This window comes from Chlorocebus sabaeus, chromosome 10 (assembly GCF_047675955.1).
Source record: "Chlorocebus sabaeus isolate Y175 chromosome 10, mChlSab1.0.hap1, whole genome shotgun sequence".
NCBI lineage: Eukaryota > Metazoa > Chordata > Mammalia > Primates > Cercopithecidae > Chlorocebus > Chlorocebus sabaeus.
This window is the reverse complement of record NC_132913.1, coordinates 82,476,932-82,496,245: the sequence shown is the minus strand read 5'-3', so window position 1 is coordinate 82,496,245 and position 19,314 is coordinate 82,476,932. Positions and strand designations below refer to the sequence as shown.

At 35.3% G+C, this 19,314-nt stretch overlaps 1 long non-coding RNA gene across 3 annotated transcripts in view; it reads left to right on the top strand.

Moving 5' to 3' along the window:
• Nucleotides 1–18,848, top strand: part of LOC103217558 (uncharacterized) — a 333,833-nt gene extending 314,985 nt beyond the window's left edge. For all 3 annotated transcript variants that reach the window (XR_012094248.1, XR_012094249.1, XR_012094255.1), the window contains one exon: nt 18,009–18,848. This is a non-coding gene — a long non-coding RNA (uncharacterized lncRNA). The remainder of the gene's footprint in view (nt 1–18,008) is intronic.
• The last annotated feature ends 466 nt before the right edge of the window (nt 18,849–19,314 follow it).

The following is a 19,314-nucleotide window of genomic DNA, read 5'->3' as shown; positions in this document are numbered from 1 at the left end:
TTTTGAGAGACAGAATCTTAATCTGGGCCCCAGAATGGAGTGCAGTGGCCTAATCTAGGCTCACTGCAACCTCCTCCACCTGCCGGGTTCAAGGATTCTTGTGCCTCAGTCTCCCAATTAGCTGGGATTGCAGGCATATGCCACCTTACCCGACTAACTTTTTGTATTTATAATAGAGACAGGGTTTCACCATGTTGTCCAGACTGGTCTTGAACTCCTGACCTCAGGTGATCTGCCCGCCTCAGTCTCCCAAAGTGCTTACAGGTGTGAGCCACTGCACCCAGCTGCCATTACTCTTAATGGCAAAAACTACAGTAACTTTTGCACCAACTTAATATACTACTTTATATTAATGACTTGACTGGATTTAGATAGTTCCAAAGGTTACTGTCTACCATGCCAAATTAAAAGAGAATGAATAACAGATTTGTATGTCTGTTTCCACTGGTTTGGATAAGACAAGAGTCCCATATTCATACATCATATTCATTTCAGTATTATGTTCTGGTAGTAGTTATGCAACAAACGTACATAACTTTAATCATTAATTCCTACTTTGAACCGCATTTTTATTTTAGAATATTTTACCATGTCCTGCTAAATTAATTACATTGCCTTTTATCTTTTAATTAGCAGATTTAGGAATATTCTGATTTTGTATATTAATGTCTAGGAATTCCAATCATGTTATTTTACTACCCTGAATGATTTCCTTGCATACCAATGCAAATGGCCTTAGATACTATTATGGAAAAAATATTTTCCCCTTCAAATTTATATGTCGAAGCCCTAACCCACAGTGCAACAGTATTTGGAGGTGGGACTTTTGGAAGATAATTAGGTTTAGATGAGGACATGAGGGTGGGGCTCCCATAATGGGATTCATGTCCTTATAGGAAGAGGAAGATGGACCAGACCTTTTACTCTCTTCATTCCTTTCTCTCTCTGTCTCTCTCAAGTCACCATTTGAGGATATAGCAAAAAGGCAGCCATCTGCAAGCTGGAAGAGAGCTCTCACCAGATAAGCACATCGGCCAGCACCTTGATCTTAACCTTCCAGTCTCCAGAATTGTGAGAAATAAATGTCTGTTGTTTGAGCCCCTAGTCCATGGTATTTTGTTATGGCTGCCTGAACTGACTGCTTGCCTGCTCTGAAATTGCACCAACAGTCCCTGGATATTTTGTCATTCAGAATAAACCTATTTTTAAACACCTGCTCTTTTAAACAACACTGCTTTGGAAGAGACTGCAGATTCTGTTTTTAAAATTAGGTTTTTAGAATTTTTAGAATTCATCAAGGCAAGGATAAATGGAGGAGTTGGTAAAGCAGTTACTCTTATAGTGATCCATTAAAATTTTAGTAGCTACTTCATCTATTTTTCCTTTTCCATATCTTTTAAAATTAATCATGTGACTATATTCTACCTAGTTTAAGTATCTCCAGTTTCTGTTTTAAAACCTATTTTATCCTTTTTCCTCTTTCTTCTGAATAATCCTAATTTTCCCCCCATCATTTGGCCCTGCTTATGGAATCTGAATCAGGAGGTCAATGAAATCTTCCCTTACAGAATCCTGCTCATCTGTTTGTAGAGTAACATAAGGAGCCCAAGCATCTGGAAGCTCTTTAATTACAACATCAATCATCACTTGAGTCAAAGGCATAAAATTAGGGGGTAATTCAGTATCATCATATAGCCAATCCAGTCACTGGTATTTTCAACATTTCAGAGGCTTTAGAAGGATTATTTTATTTAGTATCTAATTTTTCATTTATACACATTTTATGTACTTTGCCTTTATCCACCTCTATAGATTGCAAGTTTGACTCTCTAACACATCTCTGTAAAAATTGCAACTAATTGAGAATTCTGAATATGACCAACATTCTCTTCCATTGATCACTGTATAATGCAAGGGAAGTACCTCCTTATATCTGAATGCATAAACATAATTTTAGTAGAGGCTTCCCAGGAAGCTGTTTATAACATTCCACAAATGACTTAGGTCTTTGACTGAATACCTGTTTCATTTGTCTTTGGTTTCCTCACCCTGCAGCCTGTATACTCTTTTTAGTGATCCTCATTCAGAGTATCACATTCTGAGCAAAATAAATATCTGCCCAATTCCCTTTTGGCACACTTTCTCTTCCCTGTAGGATCACCAGTCATTATTTGGTGTACTTGGCAGCCTCAGTGCTTTCTGTTACTTTCATTTTTTCAAAGTATCGAAATTACAGAATTCTTGGCTGACTTCCCCTCTGTCTGAATTTCTTTCTCAATCTTTGTAGCTATTTCCCTTGGTTCAGAATATACCACCTCCAAGTTCCATTGATATGCTTCTCTTTTCATCAGTGGTTGCAGCATTTGCCTGACTCAAGCCAGAAGTGACCCAGGAGTCAAATTATCATCAAAAGTTCATCATCTCCCTCATCTTTGTTTTCCTTAAACAAAATCTTAGCCAACATTTACAATTAGAGACAAAGGTCATTTCAATACTCGACTTACTGTGCCAAATGCATCAATTACACAGGGTCAGAGAACTATTTCAAAAGGACTCTACAAGGTATGCTTAAATTAGGTTTTGATAAAGGTAAAGGAGAAAGAAAATACAGACAAACATTAGAGAGTTTTGAGATTCCCAGACATAGTCCCCATGATCTTTCTCAGTTTTACGGAATGTGTTTTGTCATTAGATCATGATTTGCCAAGCTGTGTATGAGATATGGTGGTCTTAGGGCCGCCAAGCACAAGTTTCCTGAGGAATCTTCCTACTCAACTGGTCAATAGCTTGAATCAGGCTGTGTAACTAGTTCAAGCAGGTACAGACCATCAACCTACATTCTCAAGGAACAATGTAGATAACTTGCTAGTGGGTGCTACCAGAGAAGTTTCAGAATGCAAACTGCACATTATAAATCCCTAGGTAGCACATTTTACCCCATTACTGGCCAAGGGTTGATAGCATGGTTCCAGGCAAATTTGGAAATAAACACAGAGTTAGAATTGCTTAGACCAGCTTCAAGTTCATCTTATCTGTACACAATATTTCTTTACTATACAAATGTTAGTTTTCCATGGAGTTGGTATTTGATTCCTTTTTTATTGCTTGGCTTCCTATTATATCATTACCTTAGTTTGTTTCCTGTTACCTGTCCTCCTCTCCTTCACTTTTGTTTGGAGGCAAATATTCTTTTTTCCAGGGTTAGCTCATCCATCTTTATTCTTTATTCCTCTCTCTCATTCCCTCTCATTCATTCCACAATTAAATATTGGGTTTCTACGACGTATTAGACATTGTCTTTGACCTAAGGAGGTCAGTATATGAAGACAGGTGAATATGGAAACATATAAATACGATTGAATGTTGTCAGCAATATAAGAAAATTGTGTCTTGGGTTATAGTGAAGCACAAATAAGAGGGTTTTCAATCTACCTGCTGATTTGGGAAAAGTTTTATGTAAGAACTGGTGCTTGAAGGGTCAGTTGGAGTGAAGGATAAATAGGTACACTAAGAACAGATCTATACTGTGCTGTGTAATAAATAGGAAGCCACTGAAAGACTTTCAGTTGGAGAATAACGTGGTCAGATAGAATATTCTGGAAGTGGTTGGATAATGGATTGGAGTTAGGCAAGACTGGAAGCAGTAAGTTTGTTACAGTTGAGGTCTCTGTTGCTGCATCGCCCATGTACTCTATGCTCACCCTAAATCATTGAATTACACCGGTAGACACATATTTACTTAGCTGCAAACTCAGTGCTTTATTTTCAGCACTCATCCTCTTGGATGCATTTGACACTGCTTGTTCTTATGCTCCTTTTGAAACTGCCTTCCCTTGGCTGACAGGCTACTATTTGTTGAAGAAAAGTCATTATTTGGATTCCTGGAGAGTTAGAGGCAGAAATCGTGATCCGGCACCCCTGAGCACTGACTGTACTTTATCCACCCCATGATGATCTAGACTTCCTGATGCTGAATTTGGCCTAAGATCCAAGTGTGCCTGGTGTGGAAAATAGTTCTTTAAACAGAAGTACAAAAGTAAGAGTAGTTTCTTCCTGGAAACAAGTAGAAAAACAAGTAACATAGCCAAATAGTGTCTATTTTCTAAATTTTGATAGCAGTTGCAATTGAAGAGGGTAAACAGCATTGAGGTATGTTTATTGCACGTGCAATAGATTTCAGTATTCTTGGTTAAATAAATCTAGAAACTGCATGTTATGACTATGGGGATTACATTTCTTGGTGATGGCAGGGGAATGGATGGTAGCAGGGTTGTGGGATTGCTCCTAGACAATATGCAACTCTCCTGAAGCGCTTTATTCTCCCTCCTAGGTCTCCTCTTATTTCCCTATTTGATGTGTCCTCGGTGGCCATGCCTACTGTTGTAGACTCTACAGTCAAGTGACACAGATGGCCTGAACTCTCAACACAACTCCTTTATCACCCTTCACCATGTCTTTCTCTTTATATAAAACACTCAAATGATCTACTCCATTTATTTTTAGTAGTAACAGATTTTCTACTTTCATTTTGGGATAATGAAGCCACACTGAGAAGACCTCATAAAGTCAGAGCCAGAATACTACTTCCTCATTCTGAACTTCTGCTCAGTTAATCCCTAAAACCTATCAATGATGCCAATCAACAGCTTGCCTTTCATGTGGATTTTAAGCAGTTAACTCTTTTGGGGTTCTTTCATTAAAGTTAGGGGCAATGGTTAAGTGGGTCTCAAAGGGCCTCTCTGAATTTTATTTAGCAAAGATAAGCAGAGAGCCAATGACATAAAATAAGTAATTGAGAAAAGCAGTTATATTATTTTGACAAACTTGAAAGTACCATTACCTATCTTTTCATAAAGGGAAGTAGGAACAACCTGCTGGGTAAAACCAAGAGTTGACTTTCTTATGAGATTCTTGGTGTTAATAAGCTACATTCACTCTACAGGGAAGCATTAAATATCCATCATCCATTTAAGGCATTTAAAATTGTGTACATCTAAAAAGAAGGGTCCTGGGTTTTTTTGTTTTAGAATAATGGTGATAATGATGATGATGGTAATAGTTAAGATAAAACATGCCTTAACACAAAATGACAAGAGAAGGTAGGGTGCTAGAAATAATAATAATGTGCATTCAGAAACTAACCATAGATTCAAAAATATTTTAAAGACAGATGTACAGAAACCAAGTAAAAAACTATGTGAGATTAAATTCTAGTCATACCTAAAGTGATTCACTGCTTGAAAATGATATAAGATTCTGAAATAATATTTTGGAGGTTCCACTTTTTGAAAAGCTATTAGGATTCTGAACTAATATTTGGGAGGTTCCACTGTTTGAAAAGATATTAGGATTCTGAACTAATATTGAGGAGGTTTCTAAAGGAATAATATAGCAATTTGATTTCTACAAAATCAATGTTTACAGGTCATGGAAGGAGACTATAGGAACAGGATTTGTGGAGGCAATCACCACGGTTGGAAGGTACTAGGACCTGCGTTGTTGAAGAATTCTTGCCAAGACAAGCTCATGTTAGTTCACAGAAGACAGTTAATGCTATTGTTATGAGAAACAACAGATAATTCAGTAAAGTATAAAGTGAAATATGTTTAATAAGGGTCTGTTTTATTTTGGAAATGGCATAACTTTTAAAGTCAGGAATTCAAGTTTCTGCTTTATGAGTTAAAAGTATGAGGCCTTGGAAAATTCTCAGGTCTCAATTATTATGACTTTAAAATGGGTTATAAAATTACTTTAACAAGTATCTGTAAGAATTGATTGAAATTAAATGTATATCAAAGCATTTTTGTAAACTGTAAAGCACAATATGATTGCTACATTTTTTTTTTTTTTTTTTTTTGAAATGGAGTTTTGCTCTGGTTGCCCTGGCTGGAGTACAGGAGTGCAATGGCGCAATCTTGGCTCACTGTAACCTCCGCTTCCTAGATTCAAGTGATTCTCCTGCCTCAGCCTCCCGAGTAGCTGGGATTACAGGCAACCACACCTGGCTAATTTTGTATTCTTAATAGAGACAGGATTTCTCCATATTGGTCAGTTGGTCTCGAACTCCCGACCTCAGGTGATCCACCCGCCTCGGCCTCCCTAAGTGCTGGGATTACAGGTGTGAGCCACCATGCCTGGCGATTGCTACTTTTTAATGTTGCTTTTAAATGTGTGAATGGCACCATATTTACTATCATGTCAGGACAGTAAGTGAGAGTAGACTACCTTAAACTGGTTGAAATTAAAAGAAGTCTAGACACAACAGATTCAAGTTCTCAAATGATGCTTTCCAATTTCTTATTCTTTCCTCCGTATTGGTTTTATCCTCGGGAAAGTTTATCCCAACTATTTTCAGAGATGAACTTAGCAACCTCTAGAGAAAAAAAAAAAAGCTTCTTTTCCCAAAGAATTCCAGCCAGTATGAGTATTGAGTTTTATCTTGAGCTATGTGAATACATCTACAAATGTATTACTGTGACTAGTTTTCCAAACACTCTTACTGAGTGAATTTTGGTCAAGTATTCATGCTAGAGCTTGGAGGGTACAGTCAGTCCTATTTGATTCCCAAAGAACAATTTAGTAAGGTATAGTTTGTTTTCTGCTCCTATAACAAAATACCACAGACTGAGTAATTTATAAATAAAAGAGTTTATTTGGTTCATGGTTCTGGAAGCTAGGAATTCAAAGATTGAGAGGCCACAACTGGTGAGGTCCTTCTTGCTGCACCATAACGTAGCAGAAGGCATCACAAGGTCAGAGAGCACATAAGAGAGATAGAGAGAAAAAGCGGGCAAAGCTCTCATATCCCACTCCCAAGATGATGGCATTAATTCATTCCCGAGTACAGAGCCCTCCTCACCTAATGCCTCTTAGAGGTCCCACCTCTCAATACTGTCACAATGACAATTACATTTCAACCTGAGTTTTAAGGGGACATTCAAACCATAGCCCAAGGGCAGGCAAAAAAGCAGATTCTGCTATACCCATATCACTGTCATCTTTTCATAATGGTCACACTCTAATAAAAAAATAGGTAAGGTTTTTCCTCCCAGTTTTTTAGTGATTTAACCATTAATTAATATTTACAACAAACAATACATTAACATTATTATTTAAGAGGTTAAGCATACTTTGCTGTGTACTTTAAAATTTTCTAAGAGTGTAGATTTTATGTGAAGCATTCTTATCACATACACAACACAAAGAGGGCAGGAAGAAACTTTTGGAGGCAATACATAGGTTTATGGCATAGACTATAGCAATGGTTTCATGGGTATATTATTTCCAAACTCATCAAGTTGTATATATTAAATATGTACAGTTTTCTGATACTTCAATAATAAAATGGCTTAACAAAAGTATTGCTTGGGTTGACATGGGTTTTAAGTACTATATCCTGATTTTTTTTTAACTTTTCTTTTAAGTTCAGGAGTACATGTGCAGGATGGGCAGGTGTGTTACCTAGGTAAAGGTGTGTCACAGGGGTTGGTTGTATCGATTATTTCAACACCCAGGCATTAAGCCTAGCATCCATTAGTTATTTTTCCTTATCCTCTCAGTCCTCTCAGCCCCTATCCTCTGAAAAGCCCCAGTGTGTGTTGTTCCCTTCTGTGTGTTCATTTGTTCTCATCATTCAGGTCCCAATTATAAGTGAGAACACGTGATGTTTGGTTTTCTGTTACTGCGTTAGCTTGCTGAGGATAATGGCCTCCAAGCTCCATCCATCTGCCTAAAAAGAACATGATCTCATTCTTTTTTATGGCTGTATAGAATTCCATGGTGCATATGTACCACATTTTCTTTATCCAGTCTATCATTGATGGGCATTTGGGTTGACTCCATGTCTTTGCCATTGTGATAGTGCTGCAATGAACACATGCGTGCGTGTCTTTTTATATTAGAATGATTTATATTCTTTTGAGTATATGCCTGGTAATGGGATTATTGGGTTCAATTGTGTTTCTGTTTTTAGGTCTTTGGGGAATTGCCACACTGTCTTCCACAATGGTTGAACTAATTTACACTCCCACCAACAGTGTATAAGTGTTCTTTTTTCTCCACAACCTTGCCAACATTTATTATTTTTTATTTTTAGTAGTAGCCTTTATGCCTGGTGTTAGATGATATCTTATTGTGGTTTTGGTTTGCATTTCTCTATCAGTGATGTTGAGTTTTTTTTTTTCATATGAATTTTGGGCACATGTATGTCTTCTTCTGAGAAGTGTCTGTTCATGTCCAAAGCCTGATTTAAAATACAACTCCCTTTGATTCCAGTGGTTGTATATTGTTATCCAGTGGAGTAATTAGTAAGGTAATGTTCTGGGTCGCATTTCTAAAACATATTTTAGATAGTTACACAAAGTGAGGAAGATACTTTTTAACTTTCATTTTTAAAATGGAGATAAAATCGACAGTGTGGAATGTACAAACTTTGAGTATAAAATTTGTTGAATGTTAGCCATTATATATACCTTTATAACCAACATCCTTGTAACTAACATATCAGTCAACTTTTAGAACATTTTTCTCTTTCCAGACTGTTCTATCATACTCCTTGCCAGTTAATTCCATAGCCCTTCCCCCATGGGCACCATTATATTTTTACATCTATCATTATAGGTTAGCTTTGCCTGTTCTTGAATTTTATTGAATATATAAACATAATCATATAGTATGCAATTTGACTTCTTTCTCTAAACAGAATGCTTTTGAGATTAACCCATATTGTTGCTTGCATCAGTAGTTCACTTTATTGTATTGCTAAAGAATATTTCATCATATGAATATAAAACATTTTATCTATTTTCTGTGAACATTTGGGTTGTTTTGTTTTGGGTTATTATGAATAAAACTGTTATAATTATTCAACTCAAGTCTTTTCTTTGACATAAATTTTCATTTCTGCTGGGTAAATGTCTATGAGTGGTATTGCTGAGTTGTATGGTAATAACGTGCTTAACTTTAAAATATATTGCCAAACAGACTTTCAAAGTGGTTGCAACATTTTATAGCCCCATCAGCAATGTGTATGAGAAGGTTCATTTGTTCCCCTTTCTTGCCAAAAATTGATAATTGTCAGTCCTTTTAAATTGTGACTATTTCTGTAGGTGGTAAGTAGAATCTTATCTGGTTTTAATTTGCCTTTTCCTGATAATGTTGAACATCTTTTCATTTTTCTCTCTGGGTATTACTATACCTTTTATTTTGTGAAGTATCTGCTTTTATTGCTCATTTATTAACTTGTGTTAATCTTTTGATTATTGCTTTATAACAGTTCTTGTGTATTTTGGAGTCAAGTTCTTTGTAAGATATGAGTATTTTTCTCCCGGTGTGGCTTGCCTATCCATTTCCTAAATGGTGACTTGGATAAGTAGAAATTTTGAATGTTAGTGAAATCTAATTTATCACTGTTTTTTTTTTAATGATTATTGATTTTGGGAATTCTCTAAGGAATTAACTAGCTTAACTAAAATAATACAATTTCTATGTCAATTTTTGTATCATTAAGTAAAAGGAATTATATTTTTATCAGACCTTTTTATTGTTAATCTGTCTTTCTTCTCCTTCTGGGTTTAATGTAAGACCAGTTATTTCTACATTTAATATAGCTGATAAAATAGGAGAAGGAATGAGGGAGAAGTCATGAGTTTAATTAATAAGTTAATTAGTATTATTATGCAGCTAAATGGAAACTAAACAATACCACTGATCCGAGCTCCCAGTAGGTTGGAGAGGGAGATAGTTGACAAAGGAAGGGCTTGAATATGATTCATATGAGGGCACATTAGGTGAGCCCTTCTATTTTCTTCTTTTCCCACGACAAATGCAAGTTTTTTTTGAATATTCAAGATAGATTAGGAACTGTCAAAACCTTTAGTTTAAAGAAACAATTACAATAAAAGGTCGGAAATATTTTCATCCACACAATAATGAAAGTACTACATGCCAAAACTTGAAGTAAGCAATTTGTAGAGACATATTCAGAGCTTTCAATGTATGTCTTCAAAATGGTCAAAAATTAAACTAAGCATCCATTTTAAAAATTTAAGGCCAGGTGTGGTGGCTCACACCTATAATCCCAGCAATTTGGGATGCTGAGGCTGGCAGATCACCTGAGGTCTGGAGTTTGAGACCAGCCTGGTCAACATGGTGAAATCCAGTCTCTACTAAAAAAATAGAAAATTAGCCAGGTGTGGTGGTGCATGCCTGTAATCCCAGCTACTTGGGAGGCTGAGGCAGGAGAATAGCTTGAACCCCGGAGGAGGACGCTGCATTGAGCTAAGATCGTGCCATTGTACTCCAGTCTGGGTGACAACAGCGAAACTCCATCTCAAAAAAAAAAAAAAAGAAAAAAATTTAAAAAGAATGATAAATTAAGTTCATTAAAGTGGAAGGGGGAACATATTAAATGTAAGGCAGAAGTTATAGTGAGAATGAGTAACACCAAAGTCTCTCTTTTAAAAACACTAATAACACTGACAAACTTCTGATGAGAATGAGCAAAGAAAAAACACAAATTGTCAACATCCGCTGTGAGAAAACTACAACATTAGGGATATTGGAGAAGCTAAGCAATGACTGGACATTACTAGTCACATATCAATAAATTTAAAAATCTATCAAAAATTATTTGAAAATTATACTTAATCAAAAATCAGTCAGAAAGAGAAACTTGGGAAATTCTTAATCATTAAGGACACCAAATCAGTAATCAGCATTTTCTGACAAAAACCATCTAGGTCAAATTAGCTTTTCTAATAAGTTCTGCCATTCAAGAGGAAAGAAAAATTGGGAATATTTCCCAACTATACAATAAGATTAGTAAGCTTGAAAACAAAACCAGATAAGGACAGCACAAGAAAGATAATTTATATAGGCCAATCTCATTAGGAACAAAGATAAAAAAAAATCTCTAAAAAAATTAGCAAATGTTGGCAGACAGAATCCCAATCTTTATAGAGGCATAATATATTATGATAAAGTTGGATTTCTTCCAGGATCTCATTCATAGATTAACTTTGGACAATCAGTTAACAAAATCCCCAACATGATTAGATTATTAAAGAAAAATGATACAGTCATATCAACTGATGCAGAAAATACATTTGATAAAAATTCTATATCCTTTTAAAAAGAAGCTAAGCAAACTAGGAGGAGATATTGGATATCTACAATAAACTTACAATAAATAATATAATGAACATTGAAAATATTGAATAATTTACAAAATTGTTTCATCTTTAACTACATCTGAACAACATTCTATTGGAAGTGTTAACCAGTTCAGTAGAGCAAGAGAAAAACAAAACAAAACAGTTGGAAAGAAGAAACAAAACTAATGTTATTCATAGTAGACAAGATCATTTACATAGGAATTCAAAGAGGATCCACAAACTATTATAATTAATGAGTCTAGCAAAATTTCTGGATTTAAAGTGCATTATTAAAAATCAATTTGATTTTCACAAACAAAAAATAGAAGATAAAATTTAGAAGGTATTCAAATAGTATAAAAACTATAACATACCTAGTTACAAATTTATCTAAAAGTATGCAGGACTACCAATGTATAACACTATAAAACATTACTGAGATAAATTAGAAAGCTCTCTATAGGGAAATATGGCATAAGCATGGGTTGAAAAACTTAATATTCTAGAGCTTGAATGTAATTCCAATCAAAATCTCAATAAATTTTTGTTTGTTTGGTAGAAGTTGGAAGGCAGATTCTAAAATTTATACATAAGTGCAAAGGGTCAAGAATGGAGAATACACATATCAAAGAAGTAAATGATGAAATCATTTGCTCTACCAGATGTCAACATATATAATAAATTGCCGTGATTAAGTTAGAGGTAGGCAAGTAGACCCAAAGCAGCACCATAGAGAACTCAGAAGCAAACCTGTACACGGATACTTGATATATGACAGAAGTAGTTTGACACATAATTGAGGAAGGACAGATTTTTCATTAAATAGTGCTGGGTCACTCATATATTTCTGTATTTATGTATCTACAATCTACTTTCTTCATTCTATTGATATATTGTTTATCTCTGTATTCTATTATGAATCTGTTCTCAAGGTCATCCATTCATCTATTTATACTTTATCATTTCTCAAAAGATTTGAGGTAGTTCACAAAAATTCATGAAAGAGGAAAAAATAGTTGAAAGAATCAAGAGTACTGTTTTTATGCATAAAATGTGGTTTCTGTTGGGAGGAGTCCAGTGATAACAAAAGTGTAATCAGAGGAAGGAATATGAATATTCAGGACAAGTTATGTTTCATTTGCTTGGCCATCATCATAAGGGTTTGCAGCTTCTTAGAAATAAATTTCAGGCAATGCCTTTAATAGGGTTAAAATTTAAGACTGAGACATGCATTCCATTTAACAGAAACGGGACTGGCTGTGTGCCACGGCTCATGCCTGTAATCTCAGCACTTTGTGAGGCTGAGGTGGCTGGATCCCCTGAGCCCCTGAGTAGTTCAAGACCAGCCTGGGCAAGATAGTGAAATCCCATCTCTACTTAAAATACAAAAATAGACCTGGTTAGGTGTCATGGCCCTTGCTTGTAGTCCCAGCACTCAGAAGGCTGAGGTGAGAGGATGGCTTGACCCTGGGAGGTCAAGGTTGCAGTGAGCCATGATTCTGCCACTGCAGCCTGGGCATCAGAGTGAGACCCTGTCTTAAAGAAAAAAAAAAAAAAATAGGAAACTAATTGCTGTTAGTGTTATGTGCAATGAATTAAACATTTGTTTAATTCATTCTTATAAAATTCCACAAATGGAATTTTATATTTATATTAATAAATATATATTTTGAAATCCAAATTTCAAAATATAATCCAAAATCCAAATATAAATCCAAATTTATATTTTGAAATCCTAACCCCCAATATTATGTTTTTACGATGTGGGGCCTTTGGGATATAAAATAGGGTGGAGCCTTCATGAATGGGGTTAGTGTCCTTACGAAAGAGACCACAGAGAGCTCTCTAGCCTTCTTCCTTTATGTGAGTATACAATGGGATAATGGCGGTCTGAAACCTGGAAGAGGATCTTCACCAGAATGCAACCATGCTGGTGTCCTGATCTTGGTCTTCCTGCCTCCAGAAGTGTGAGAAATACATTTCTGCTATCTATAAGCCACCCAGTCTATGGTACTTTGTCTTGGCACCCTGAATGGTTTAAAATAGAAATTGTTTCCTGATTATTTGGCTTTGTGCTTTTCTGGCAGGATTGAACTACCATGAGGTTATGATGATCTTTGCCAATTTCTGTAACTAGTAAACAAAATAGCTTTAATTGTGGTTCATGTGATGAGGATTTTATTTTTCTAATCATTGACCTGTGCAGATCAGATAACCTATTATAAAGAGGGTATATATTGTCCACACTATGTTAGGTATATATTGACTATATTTGCACGTGTTTTGGAGTTTATTTTATGTTATTGGGTTTACAGTCCAACATTTTGTTAGACTTAGGGCTCAGATTTTTCTAAACTGTGAATATTTCCAAGTAAATAACTTTTTTTCCTTTAAAGATGATTAGAAATTGGAAAGTATTACTTTGGCAGTGAAGCATATAAACCCATATCAGAGGGAACACACACACACACAAACTTACACTCTTAAATATATACATATACAACCTGAGAAGGGAAGCTGTTTTAGAAACAAAAGGATTTTAAATCAGATAGCTGTATAGTACTGTTTTGTAAACAAGAGGAGACTTATGAGGATGTAGATAGTTCCATTTGTGGAATTTTATAAGAATGAATGAAGCCTTAATGAAAATTTAATCTAACTTCAAAATATTAGAAGACCTTAATATTGGAAAACAGTTTTTTTGCATCGTACAGGTGGAAATGCTAGATTTTTGTAAGTGACAACACCTTATAATAACTGTGAACTGAGCATAGTATGGCAAATGACATCATGATCTCTCTAATTTAATATTGTATAAGAAAACTGTTATGAGAAATTTAACTAAGGGTTACAACATTCAGTGCTATTAAAATGTTCAGAACAAACAAAGTCTTTCAAACAGAAAATTATGAAAGAAATTGGGAATTTAAGGGAGGATCTGGTACTAACAAAGCATGATATTTCTCAGAGTGGACTTTTAAGGTCTAGTACCAGACCAAGAGCACAGACACTGCTCAGGGCAGGAGCTTGAAATCTCATCAGCAGTAGATAATAGACAGTACTAGTCAGGTAATCAGGATCAGTCAGTTATAGTATTTTGGGATTCCATTGCAAAATCACATCCTGGCTCAGATCTGCAGCTTAGTTGTCCTTTAGGAACTACTTGTTGAATAAGCAAATGAATGGGGAGTGTGGTGATAGTAGAAAGCTGGTATCTCAAATAAGTGATTAAAAAAATCTTGCAAAGGAATTTGGTTAATGCCCAAACAGAAGACATTAACCAAAAAGAGGGTGGGCAAAGGGCCAAGGAGAGTGGCAGTAGGATAAACATGATGACAATGGAGGCAACTAGTCAGTTATAACATTCTCACAGCTGGAGCATGACCCAGAAACTGAGATGGGTATAAGTCCAGGACTTAGGTCTTGGAGTTTCTGGAGGAACAAAACAAAATCTCAGACTGAGAAAAACAGATCTACTGGCGCAGTTATCAAGGTCGACATCTTAGGGAACAAGAAAGCGTGTAGCAAGGTTGAATCAACATGGGATCACTTGAGGACTGAGGTGGGACTTGTGTTGACCCTAGAACCTGAGTGAGGTTTGAACTTTCAGGAAAGACGCAATGTTTCTGTTTTTGAGGAGGAATAGTTTCAGCAAACAGATTAAATTCATGTTTATCTTGGCAGTTTGACTTTTCTTTCCAATGAAATTCCATGGAGAGAATAACATAAATTACATTCCCAGTAAAATCACATGCAACTAAGGAACATATGAGGTAGTTAGATTCTTGACTAAACAGTTCAACTCATAAAACAAAATTTTGGAACAATCTAGCAGGCAGCTTGAAGCAGGTGCGGATCAATCTGTTGAGAGACAATTCTCCATGGGTTACACCTTATAAGCAAAACTTTGACTGCCCTTTCTTCTGGATGTTGGCATCATACCTTGGAAGACAGAAAGGATCTCTCTTTAGATCAAAGTACAGCCATGCTTACTATCTATTACAATAAAAACGTCTCTGGAGCAAATGATAAACACAATTACTGCCATCATTAAAGCTCCTGATTCTCTAAGCTCGGGTTCCTTTCCTGTAACACAACCCATTGCATGGGCTTGTGTCATCTGGCTCTCTTCACGTTACTCTGTGTTAATTGAGGCTTGGGCAACCAGCCCCAAAATGCTGATACTGTGGCTACTGCTATTGATGTGGGTAAAAAAACTGTTCATTTCTCATCTAGGAGTCTCAGGTATTCTAACAACATTCATGAAACTGCGACAGAGTGACTTGTTGACTAACAAGAGAATGCAGTCTCAGACATTTTACAGTTTTTGGCATAACTAGAGCTGACTTTGGAAGTCTTTAAATATAAAACTTTATTTTAAATAAGCCAAAAGAATATTAGAGCTTTTAAAGACGCACCCATGCATGCCCAAATCAATATGTTTCTTTCAATCCTTATTCTAATAGCATCTTTTAGCTAATTCATCTTTTAAAACATGATGGTTATCTAATTTAGGACTGAAAACTCAAAGTTACTGAATTTTACAGAGTGATTATTATAAGAAACTAAAGACATCTGTATCTGGGGAGAAAATGTGGAGGAATGCCTTTGACTGACTGATTGATTAGATTGATTCAACTCATCAACATATATCCTAACGACTGTATTTTCCCCCACTGAAGTTGGCATTATTTTTTAAGGTATGCTATGGGAACTGTAAATCTCTAAATGTAATTGGAAACAGTGGATTGCTCTGATATTTTTTAAAAAGCATTGGCCTTTCTGCAGGAAGACTTGGCTTAAGGTTCCAGATTTTAAGTTTTATCTTATGAACTTGAACAAATTATTCATTTTCTTTGAGCACTGTTTCAGTCTGTTTGGTCGACTATAACAAAATAACATAAACTACATTGCTTATAAACAAGAAAAATGTTATTTTTTACAGTCCTAGAGGCTGGGAAGTTCAAGATCAAGGCACCAGAAGATTCATTGTCTGGAAAGGGCTCCCTGTCTGGTTCATAGATGGTGTCTTCTTACTGTGTCCTTACATAGAGGAAGGGGCTAACTAGATCTCTCTGTTCTCTTGTATGAGGGCATTAATCCCCATCATGAGGTCTCTACCTTTGTGATCTAATCAGTTCCCAAAGGTCCTACCTCCTAATGCTCAAGGGTTTGGATTCTCACATATGAATTTTGGGTAGACACAAAGGCTTTCTATTTTCTCTCGTTTTCAAGATCTAACCAGCCCAAGCCCACAGGACCCAGAATGAAAGCAATTGCTCTCTCTTTTCCTCATCTAAACACCAATGATACTATAAAAGAAGCAAAAACTCCCACTTCATGCGCAAGGATTTCCTGGAGTGGTCTTTCCCTCCCTGAATTCTAACATTAATTAGCATTTGTATTATACATGTATGACAATTATGTACTGCCTCGTGACACTTCTCTTACTTGCTATCTTAACATGCCATTTAAAGTAAATTTATTTAAGAAAACCCACAGAAATATTCATATCTTGTCTCTAAAATTAGAATGTAAACTCTTTGAGGGAAAAAGTTTTGTAATTTTTGTTTTCTTCGTAGCACATAATGCAGTGCTTTGAAAACAGTGTGTTCCTTTAAATCCTTTAAATTTTTCTTTAAATCCTTACTCTAATAGCATCTTTTAGCTAATTCATCTTTTAAAACATGATGGTTATCTAATTTAGGACTGAAAACTCAAAAGTTACTGAATTTTACAGAACGATTATTATAAGAAACTAAAGACATCTGTATTCGGGGAGAAAATGTGGAGGAGTGCCTTTGATTGATTGATTGATTAGATTGATTCAACTCATCAACATATATCCTAACGACCGTATTTTCCCCATTGAAGTTGGCATTATTTTTTAAGGTATGCTATGGGACTTGTAAATCTCTAAATGTAACTGGAAACAGTGGATTGGGATATTTTTAAAAAAATCATTGGCCTTTCTGCAGGAAGACATGGGCATTCGAGGGAAGAGTTTAGAATGACAAGAACAAATAATTATATTGTGTGAGTTTGCCGACCGTACTGTGTTTAATCTGACTGCTTATTCCCATGCTGAGCTCTCAAAGGCACAGATTTAATGTGGTAATTCCAATCGATTTAAAGTAAAATGAAAGTACTGGGAACGGAAAACTGTTGGCACTTTCTAATAGCATGTAATAAGTTTATAGACTTGGAAGCAGTATTTTTAACCTTGGCATTTGTTTCTGAGTGTGTTTTATTTCACCCTATTTTTGCTAACTACTGGTGGAGTGTTGGATTATTGAGCTGAAGAGTTTATAATACTCTCATCATTTGTCAGCATAATGTTTGAAAACTATGGTATTAGATAGGAGAAGTTGTGATTTATATTGCCACTTTTTAATCTTCTCTGTGACAGTCTTCTGGGAACTGTGAGATGTAAGCAATAGCTGAAAAATAAGGTAATGCATGGCACCTTATCCTGACAAATGAGTTTGATGATGTGACATTAGATACTGTGTCTTGCTGTTTTCGCAATCTATTTCCATAACAATGGTCCTCATTATTTTCAATAACAATTAGGGTCATTGTATTTTTATAACCTCAGTGTTAGGCATAACCTTATGAAACTGCTGATACTTGATCTTTTTGACCTACTAAAATGGTAATATCATATAATTTAACCTAACTAATATTTAGCTATCTAAATTGCTGTCACATATATACACTTTTTGAAAGAAAAGATCTTGAGACCAGTCTTTTCTATCAATGAATCCACATTTAAATTTATTTAAAATATTTATCTTTAGACTCTGGTTGAATGTGATATTATTGAGTTTTGTTTACCTTTCTTTCCTCTTACAGATGGAGTGGTACCTGCACATGGCAAGATACTCACATTCTGGTCTGATACAGACTCAGTGCACTTTCCTTATAGCATCTAATGTCCAGCTTCTGAATATCAGCTTTTTAGCATCTGTCGTCACCATCCTTGCCAAGAACAGCCCAGAAAACTTCCCAATCTGGAACCAATGACATTAAAAGTAGTTTGTCTATTGTTTAGTTAGTACAATCCAAGCAGCAACATTTATGGTGGGAAAATACAAGGGTGAAAAAGTTGTCCTGTATCTATAAATAAGGTATGTGATTTTAGGATAGGATGACAATTATGGCTGAAGAAGAAATTAAACGATAATGTTGTGGGCTTCTTTTAAGGCAGATCATGAGGATCACATGGCAGTGATTCAAATGACAGAAAACTGGTAGAAATTTTTCACTATAAATAAAAGAATTGTTATAAAAGAAAATGTGACAGATCTTAGTAATAGATTGGACAGTTTGATGGAACAATAAAAACTTCTGTTCCAGACAGGATACAAATGAAGATTTACAACACTGTGCTTTATCTTGTTCTCTATGCACAAACTATGTGAGCACAGGCCTGCACCATCTGGTATGGACTATGTAACCCATATGTTTGTTATACTATTTTACTTGGAAGAGTAAATTTACATGAGTAGATTTGTTGTTGTTGTTGTTGTTATGTAAAGACCTTTGAGTTAGACAAATCAAATGTAAAGTGAGTATGCTAAAGCAGCTAAGGTGAGTTTGTGCCTGCAATGTGTCTGTGAGAAGAGATTAACCTATTAAAGACTAAAAAGCAATTGTAGGTTATGCATACTACATTACTAAATGTCACCAATGCCTGACAGTTGTAAATAAAAATGATTTATCATAGATTTTACAAGTCTGTAATATTTTATTAATTGTACAATAAAAATAGTTTTCAATTATTTTTGATATGTTATAGTTAAGCATAGCACATAATTTAAAATATTAATTGAATATGAGGGAAAATACTTCCATCAGATATACATCCAGTTATTGCCTATCATTTGATGTCTAAGGAGAGGTTTCTACAGATATCTTTTGAAGCACATTTAGCATACATTGATTCAAGGAAGTACAAATATAAACTATTTCAGTAAGCATAATACACATAGTTATGACGCATTATCTTAAAAAATTGTATTTTTCTCTAGGCAAGAGAAACTTTTCCAATTATCCTTTAAATTTGTAGTCTTAAAACAGGACAAAGTGTTTATTATCTAATGTTGTAACAGTATAGGTACATTATAGGTGTATGAGTAGGAGTATGTGATCTGGAACC